This window comes from Colossoma macropomum, unplaced genomic scaffold (assembly GCF_904425465.1).
Source record: "Colossoma macropomum unplaced genomic scaffold, Colossoma_macropomum, whole genome shotgun sequence".
Lineage (NCBI taxonomy): Eukaryota > Metazoa > Chordata > Actinopteri > Characiformes > Serrasalmidae > Colossoma > Colossoma macropomum.
The window spans coordinates 2,134,448-2,143,946 of record NW_023495565.1 but is presented as its reverse complement, the minus strand read 5'-3'; the positions used below and the strand labels follow the sequence as shown (position 1 = coordinate 2,143,946).

General features: G+C 38.0%; 1 long non-coding RNA gene across 1 annotated transcript; it reads left to right on the top strand.

Moving 5' to 3' along the window:
* Positions 1–406: 406 nt before the first annotated feature.
* On the top strand, positions 407–2,753 carry LOC118802459. The gene is made up of 3 exons (XR_005006675.1): positions 407–515; positions 1,380–1,459; positions 2,438–2,753. It is a non-coding gene; the product is annotated as an uncharacterized LOC118802459 (long non-coding RNA).
* Positions 2,754–9,499: the final 6,746 nt, after the last annotated feature.

Sequence of the window (9,499 nt, the reverse complement as noted above, 5' to 3'; positions counted from 1 at the left end):
GAAGAGTATTTGTAGTCTGCTTTCTGGTTCACGCCTAAAGCTTTTGTGTAAAAGGTTGCGATACTTCCACCCGGCTGCTTAAACGAGGGCTATGCACACAATTGTGCCCTGTGGGGGTGGCCTCATGTAGAACAAAGTATTCTTTAGGTCAAATCCACCTTTCTGTAAGGTACAGAGCATCAAAATCATGATCAGTAATAATTACATTTACAACGATAGCCTTAGACGTGAGATCTTATGTTAAGCAGTCTTAGTTTTAGACGAAAGGTGCTGTCACTGCAAACTGGTTTAACTGGTCTGATATTGATTAGATTAGCCAAACAAACTGTTCGAGGTTTTCTGAAATTTTGTTTTATTCAGGGAACAGACACAGCCTCAATTGGATTGGAACCTAGGTGGCGTCTCAAGGCAGCTAGCAGACAGTTGGATCAGTCTGTTTGTCTGCTGCCTGACCTTGGCCCTGGTTCGTCAGCGACTGACTGTCCCACGCCGACGGCTGTCTGAGAGACTACGAGGTATGCTACAGGAAAGTTTGTGTTAAGTTCATGTTAAGTAGTGCCTTTCATAAACCTTTCACTAAACTGCATGAAGCGCTGATCTGCACGAACAGACAGAGTACAACACAGCGGCAGAGCTAATCAGAATCTCCATTTCAACTGGGAGGCGTTTTCAGACCTGCCTTGAACTTTTTCTTTAGTTTCGGTTTGACGTGCGAAACTCCACTCCCATTCAGGCAGCACCAAACAACTGAACCGCGCTAATTTACGAAGGAATTCAGCACCAGAGCGCGTTTTTTCTCACTGCACATTTTCTCTGTACTGTCTGCCCAATCTGCTGCTTTAACATTTCGCTCTTTACAAACGCTCACACTTGAGTTCCTGCACTGCGAGCTGCTGTAAATAACAAAATAACAAAAAAAGATATTCGTTTGATTATGGATTGAGGAGCACATTTTTGGCCAAGAATCAGCGACCAGCAATTTTACCCAGTGGTCTAATTGCATTGTGTCACTCAGTACTCAGCCAGCTGTTTTTTTTAAAACACTTGCCCCACCACAATTGGAGGTGTGGCTTCACCCCTGTGGGTCGGAAATCTATGTCGTGGTTGGACAGACGTGATTTTGTAAGTTTGCTAGTGCTCCACAGCTCCAGTCCTGCAACCCCTGCACTGCTTAATTCTGGTTTCCCTGTTTAAAATACCTTATTATTATAATACCTTATTATTAGCTAATTAATCTCTTCTTGAGCTGAACGAGGTGTGTACAGCAGAGAAAAACTCTAAACTATACAGTACAGGGGCTGCAAGCCTGGAGTTTGAAAACTCTGAATTAAAGGTCTGTGTGGTCTTTCGTCATTCTCGGTTTCTGTCGCACCTTGCAGGTGAGTCATTCACAAATTGAAGGCATCGCGCTCGTGTAGTCACTCCACTCACTGTGACGTCAAGCGAAACGCTAGAATATGTAAGTATAAAGCTGTGTTTAATGTTTGTCTCTCTCCATACTCTGATGGTTTATCCCTTTTTAGTGGATCCATCAGGAGAAACACTATAAAAGTGGTCCATCTCTCATTGCTTCGGGAGCAAGCAGGTGATAGAGTACGGATTGCAAATAGAATTTTTTTGCTTGAGCTTATATGGTGAAAAGATTCTTAAAAGAGTCTTAAAAGAAACACCTTTTGTTGTGTTTGAAACCCTCCCTGGACTATGTATGGACCATTCCACTTTAGATCAAAATGTGGTCCCTGCAGTAAAAAAAAAAAAAAAAATATTCAGACCATAGCTATTTACAAGAATTGTGTTACGATTATGCTATGATATAGAGTACTTTTCACTTCTCCTGAAGTGGTTTGAGCGATCAGATTTGAATCTGTTTTTAATGTGTCTTGGGTGCATTTACACTTGCATTTTTATGTAGCTTGGCTCTATCCAAATTTAATCCTGAGTCATTATGTAACTGATATACCAACTGAGGCGGAACAGAAAATTAAAATAAGAAGCTAGCGAATGGAAAACAAATTTCAGCCTTGTGTAACTGTGGTAGTAAGTGTGTTTGTGATTAACGCAAGTAAGAATTTGGTGAATCATCCAGTCATGTTAGCATTTAAAAGCAACAAATTTTGTTTGTATCCTTTCTTGGCATACTGTGAACACATGTACAAAGGACAATGGCATTCACTAAGCTACTAAGGTACGTAAATACTGTGTGATGATAGCGGTTAGCATACCACAAAAACTTTGGCCACATTTGGGTGTATCACTAACTAAATGCCATGAAGATTTGGCTTCAGTTTTTGATAAACCCAGAATCTAAAGGCATTTTGTCTTGAGCTTAGCTTAAAACTACATTGCGTTTATAATGCAGATATTGCCTACATAACAAATTAGAGCAACGTACTTTACAGTCTCGTTTGCTATGGAATGTAATGCTTTTTTCCTATAGATCCAGCTCCTCTTTTCTGCAACCTGGAAACTGATTTCTTACCGTCCAGAGACATGCACATGCAGAGAAGATGGCCAGTTTGGAGGAAACCAGCTATTCTTTAAATCCTGCGTTTCATTTGTGGTTATACTACAATCTTAGTATTTTGTGTATTTTATATTTTATTCATAAAGAATAAAATCAATAACATGCAGTAGAATGCCAAGGCACAAATGTAAATAGGCTTGCCCTGTAGTAACTGCAATTTGCTACCAGCAGTATTAGGGGCATGCTTTCAAGAAAACATTGTGATAAGTTTAGATTTGATGATGTTGAAGTGGATCAGCTGTATTGTTTCCCCCTTATTGCTCAATCTCAATTCCCCCTCCCTCTTTACTCTCTTCCCCTTGACTCCTCCACAGTATTTTGGGGTAGGAGAGAAATAGTAAGAAGGGAGATGGAGGCCAGAAGCAGTAGCAAACGTCCAAATAGTTAAGTTAGACTTCCTTTACTGTCTGCTTTACCTGCTGGACTGATCTGGTAACCATGGGGACCCACAGGCTAGTCACCTCTGCTTATATATTTAGTGAGGCCATGGGCTAAAAATCAGGTAAAAAGCGAGGAAATCAAAGGAAAAGAAAGTTTCATTTAACAATTTAATGCAGTTTGATTGTTTTAAATTTGGACAGAACTAGCACTGTTGTATGATGTAAACTGAAAGTGATGTAAACTGGGAAAAACAACCTTTGGGCAGACAAATAGCAGCACTATGTGATGAAAGTTGTGTTTTAAAGCCCTGAACGATCTGACAGCCCTTTTATAAAAATTTTGGACACAAACAAAGTTTTGCAGCATATTAAACATTTAGTGGGCACTAGTAATTTTGAGACAAAGGGGCAAGAGTATATTACTTCTGCTGATGGATAAACATATTTTTGTCTTGGATTTTAAGTTAAAAGTTAAAAGTAAAATTAAAATAGTAAAATAAAGATTTTGCAGACTTAGATGTCTTAAATGGCAGCCTAATCATTGAATCACTCAGCTGACTAAGTAGGCTACTGAAATTCACACAAATACACAAATTCGCAAAACTGGAGCTGTTCTGGTAAACCTTGATTTCTAGACTTTCTGTGTAGCAAGCAAATGACATGTCATAAACATTCAAATTGTCCATGTAAAACCTGTTGTGCTTTCATTTTGCATAGAGCAAATTATGAAATACAGGACCTCCTAATTAACCTCTTGGACTCCCTGAATGGGGGGGGCAGGTCCCTGAAAATAAACGTTGTTGTCCATTAGACACTCAAATACAAATTCAGGGAAAGTAATTGTTTAGCCTGTTTCAACCATGAATAGCAAACTTTTGTCTTTAATATCCTTAACTGAAGAGAGAAGCAGCACAGGTCTGTCCCAGGGTGGCGCTGTAGCAAACTAGTTCACTCAGTTGGTCTATCGTAGCCTAGCAACTGTTATTATGCTTGGAATAAATAAAAAATTTATACAGTTTGCAATTTTACAATTTGCCACAGCATATTTGCAAATTTGAAAACTTGCCCAATTTCCCAAGAGATTAAGAAAGAGTGAATTGTTACTAATTTCTCAAACCCAAAGACTCTAAAGAGATGTGTAAGATCTCAATTAATGTGAGGAAGACCACATTATATGTATATATAATGCACTTCTTGTCTCATATGTTACTCTAATTTATGTCTTTTTCTTTTTTGCCTAATATATATATACGTCTATCTATCTATCTATCTATCTATCTATCTATCTATCTATCTATCTAATTACTAATTGGGAGTCCCCAAATACCAGCAAGTATTTCACATACTGGCATAACATTATCATTATAGTGCAATCAATAACTTGGTATAAGCATGTGCGATAGCTTGTATTAGTGTTAGTCAAAGACAGATAGTGTCTATTTGTATTAACCTACTGCATTCTGCTTGTGTACTGTGCCTAAAAGCAGTAAATACTATGTAATATATGACCAATATAAATTTCTCCAGTATGTCAAAGAGACCAGAACACTGATGTACCATTCTGGCCAAATATTCCAGGATGCAGCCAGTGACAATCTTTGTGATGTACTGCATCTCATAATGCAATGTGGTCATTTCAGAAGTATCCTCACATATACCATTTCCATGGGGTAAAAAATAAAACATTCTTTACATTTCAATGTAGTAAGTTTGCAGTAAGGCTGTTTGCAGTCCATGTGCTGAAGGTTTGGCAATGAAAATTCAAGCTTGCTTTAGCAGCCAGATAAGGTTTTTGTAGGTTATTGTAGTAATGTCACTGCAAAGGTACTGCACTGTAATGTAGCAGCTAACCGTTTATTTTCAGATTAATGGTAGCAGTAGCAGTAATTAGACTTCTGATTAAGAAAGCTAACCTTGATCCCTGCAAGCTATCAAATTATAGACCTATCTCTTGGAAAAAGTTGTGGCAAAACAGTTAAGTTCCTATTTGCATAGGAATCATATACATATACATTACATATAAACATTTCAGTCTGGTTTTAGGCCACATCATCGTACAGAGAGAGTACTAGTGAAAACTGTAAATGATCTCCTATTATTCTCTGACCCAGGAAATGTATCCTTGCTAATCCACATGGATCTTAGTGCGGCATTTGATACAATAGACCACTCTATCTTACTAGATAGACTAGAAAACCTTGTAGGAGTAACAGGAATAGCTCTTAGCTCTTTTCTGATTCAGGTCTTATCTGACTGATCGCTATCAGTTTGTAAATGTAAACGGCGAATCATCTGTTCTTGCTAAAGTATGGTGTTTAATAAGGCTCTGTTTTAGGACCTATATTATTCACATTATATATGCTATCACTGGGTACCATTATTAGTAAACACGGCATCAACTTCCACTGCTATGCCAATGACACACAGTTATATATATATCAGCCAAACCAGATGCTAAATTTCAGTTAAACAAGATTAAGGACTGTATAAAAGATATAAAAGAATAGATGTCGAGTAACTTTCTCCTACTCAACTCCGATCTTCTTCTTGGTCCAAAAGCGGTTAGAAACAAACTATCTGATTTAACACTTAAACTTAATAGTTTCTCAGTTGCAACAGGTACATCTGTAAAAACCTTGGTGTCACATAGATCCTGATCTGTCCTTTGATGCACATATAACAAATATTACTAGAATAGCTTTCTTGCATCTATGCTAAATTAAAAAATGCATTGTCTCTACAGGATAAAGAAAAGCTAGTTCATGCATATATTACCTACTATAATGCCCTGCTGTCCGAATGTTCCAGTAAAAGCCTTAACAAACTTCTCCTAGTCCAGAATGCTGCAGCCAGAGTCCTCACAAGAACCAGAAATTTCGACCATATCATTCCAGTTTTATCAACCACAACAATTTTGCATTGATTACAAAATTCTTTTACTTATGTATAAAGCTCTAAATGGCCTCACCCTTCAGTACCTAAGTGAACTTCTGTCTTACTACAAACCATCACGCCTACTTAGATCACAAGGCGCTGGCTTACTATTAGTACCTTGAATTAATAAAGTTACATCAGGGGGTAAAGCCTTCTCATACAAAGCCCCCCAACTTTGGAATAATCTTGCAGTCAGTGTTCGGGACTCAGACACAGCCTCATTCTTTAAGTCTAGGCTAAAAACCTACTTCTTTAGTCAAGCTTTTGCTAATTACCTTTTATTTAACAGAAAAAAACTACAGATCTAGGGATTCATGGACATAGAGTATTATGGTAAAAGTGGAGTGTTGGTGCTGTCGTCCTGCTGCTCTCACGCATTCACTCAGGTTTGCTGACGGTGGAGTGAAGGGGCGCTGACATCTCAGGGAGCCCTCAAGTCTTCTGTTACCTTCTTCTCAAGGTTTCTTCCTCGTGCTCTTAGGGAGTTCTTCCTTGCCACTGTCGCCATTGGCTTGCTCATGGGGGCTCGGACCCGGATTTTTCTGTAAAGTTGCTTTGTGACAACACCTGTTGTAAAAAGTGCTATATAAAAAAACTTAACTTGACCATGTAACCAAATACTGAGCAGATACAGCTTCTTATATTTGCTTTGCAAATTAAAGCTGAACAATATAGAAAAATAAAACATTCAAAGGGTAACACACAAAGGGCCTTAAAAAGTAACCTTTAAAGATTGGCTCATTATAGATTTAAATAACTGTTCCAATGATGAGATGGAGTAACTAAAACTGTCTGCTGTCTCGCTGGTGTTCAGTCAAATGGCTTTTTGCCTCAGACATGCTATGACACCATGCATACCATTTCAGCACAGCCATGAGACACTGGCTACTGAGAATAACTAACCGCTTAGTCAAATGTCAAACATTCAGTCTCCATTCAAACCAAACCATTACTGTTGTAAGTGTGAGAGGTGCACATAGACTCATTGAAGTGGTTGAGGCACCTGTCCACAACGCATTGCCTGAGTACAACTACAACATACTAGCTGTACTTTTGCTACCTTTTACTTATATTAGCTTACTTATATATCTGTTTTTTCATTTTATATCAGATGTCGAGTTAATACTTACCATACATAATGCTACGGCTTTCTGTGATGTTCTAGTTACTGAAGCAGCTTTTGTTGAATTGCCATCACCATCTTCCATCTCTGGGCTTCTGCTCATCTTGTGATGTCAGAATGATCATTTGCCTAATTCAGGAAAGGTTCTCTCTGCCCATTTTCAACTCAACTCCTCAAAACTCAGGAGAACTAAACAAATTTCTCTCTGCTGAACCACAGTTGTTTCACAAAGGGAGAATGAAAACCTTTTAACATTCCTGACCTTAAAAATGGTGTGTTAGAAGAGAGAGAACACTAAACTGTGCTATGCAGGACTACTACAGCACCAGGAGATTAAAAGATAAGAGAAGTTGAGTCATAGTTGAATTTGTCATAATTAGTTTAAATCAGGGTTCGGTAACTCAAATGTTAAGAAGAGCCATTTTGTCCTCTCAACAAAAATTACACCCCCTTCGGAGTCACATTTTATGTCCATTTTATTGAAGTGATGTTTTACCATCTTGGCTGTAAATATGTCTCAGTATGTGCTAATGTTCTTGTATAGGTTAAAAAATATAAATGAAGATGCAGACTTACTTTGCTGTGCTTTAATGTATAGCTGCTTTTCTCACATCTCTGACAGGATACTTTTCCGCAAAAGTAGAATAGTTTTTTGTAAAATGTCTCTCAACTTTCGACTTTTTAATGAGGCTGAATAAATCAGCTTCCATTTTCCAGCTTCTTGTTCGAATTTTCCCGTTCCACCTTAAATGGTGCCTAAGGTGACAGAATGTAACTGTTACACCATTCAAAGTGGAACAGGAAAATTCAAACAAGAAGCTGGCGAACGAGCTAATTTCAACTTCGTGACTTTTAGCGTTAGACAGTATAAGTCCTTTTGTCTTCAAATTATCGATGTTCATATCGATGTGAATCTTTCTCCTTGCCTTTGCGTTAGCTACAAGCTAGGCGAGATTGTCTAGGCTAGGCGAGATTGTTGTCTGTGTTGCTATGATGACCAGCAGTCTGCACGCTGATCTTTAGGGTTAAGGGTCGGTGAATTAGCAGTTATACAACTCCAGCGTTTAAGACCATTTATTGTTAAAACTGTTAGAATGATGAGCAGAGGTTTATTTTACTAAAAGAGAGGATTATTTTATTTTTAGTTAAAAATCTAATTCTGCTGTGGAGCCGCAACAGGGCAGTTAAAAAAGAGCAGCATGCAGCTCCAGAGCTGTATGCATGTATGCCGACGCCTGGTGTAACATTAATCACTGTATTGATCGATACAAATCGGTCAGTTCAATAACCGTAATACATACAGTCACTGGCATCTGAAAATCTTGTACCTCAGTTTTCCACTACATTAACACATGATAAAGCTAAGAAAAAACTTCTATAAAGTTTTATTTTGGCAATCCAATGGAACAGATTCATTAAGAGATGCACTCATTACTGACAGTCTACTTAACACTTTGTGCCTGTGGGGGTGGGAAGTTCAGCAGGTTATGTATGAAGAACTTCCAACTTGCAAATGAGCAGAGGTGCAACTTCATGATTAACATATGACCTATATCATATAACCAGGTGTTAAATCATCTTTGTTTCAGATTCAAATTTTCACTCATTAATATTAAAATAATTATTTTCTCAATGCTTTGACCTTATTAAGTCAGAATAATAACTGAAAAAAAATATTACATGCAGAGAAAATATTAGTAGCTGAGTAAGTAAGTAATTATTTTGAGAAAATTCAACATTAAGTCATCAGAATTCAAGAAAATTAAGTAATTATTTTTCACTTTGTCTTGAATCATTTTCAGCTAGTGGGATGATCTGATGATTTTGAGTGAAAGCCACTTTTTAACGCAAAAATGGGGTTTGTTGTTGGTGCAACAGTGCAAAATGTCTGCCCCAATATTTCTTGACAGTGAGGATATTCCCTTCGTTCCCACTGTCTCTGCCTCGAACTCTATTACCCAGAACCCCTCTCAGGATCACATGACCACTGATCTCCCTCACATGACACTCCAACCTTCTGCTTCACCTGACTACTGATTACACACACCCGTTCCTTGTTGTATGTACCAGTTAGTTTAGTCATGTTGTGAAGTATTGCCTTTGTTCACAGAGCCTTACCGAGCCTTCTATTTGTCTGTTTGCCATTTTGTGTATGACCCTTGCTTTTTTTGTTCTACGACCTTGCCTTTTTGCCTTGCCATTTCAGTATTGTTGTGCCTGCTGGTTTGACCCTGTTTCTGTTTTTGGACATTGCTTTTTGGACACCCCTCATGGTTACTGTTTTTGTGAATTGGCTTTTGACCTTAGACTGGCTGACTTTGATTTCGAATCCTCCCTTTGTTAATAAACCCTTTTTACTTAAGTGTGGTCTGCGAGCGTCTGAATTCTGTCTGAGCCTGACAGAGGACAATACAATACAAATCCCCAATACTTAAAAATTAATAATCATCAGTACAGTGTAAGCATCATTAGAAAAACTTACTTTTGCAATAATCAGTACAGCATAATAATCAATGAAATTTAAAAGCAACAAGACAG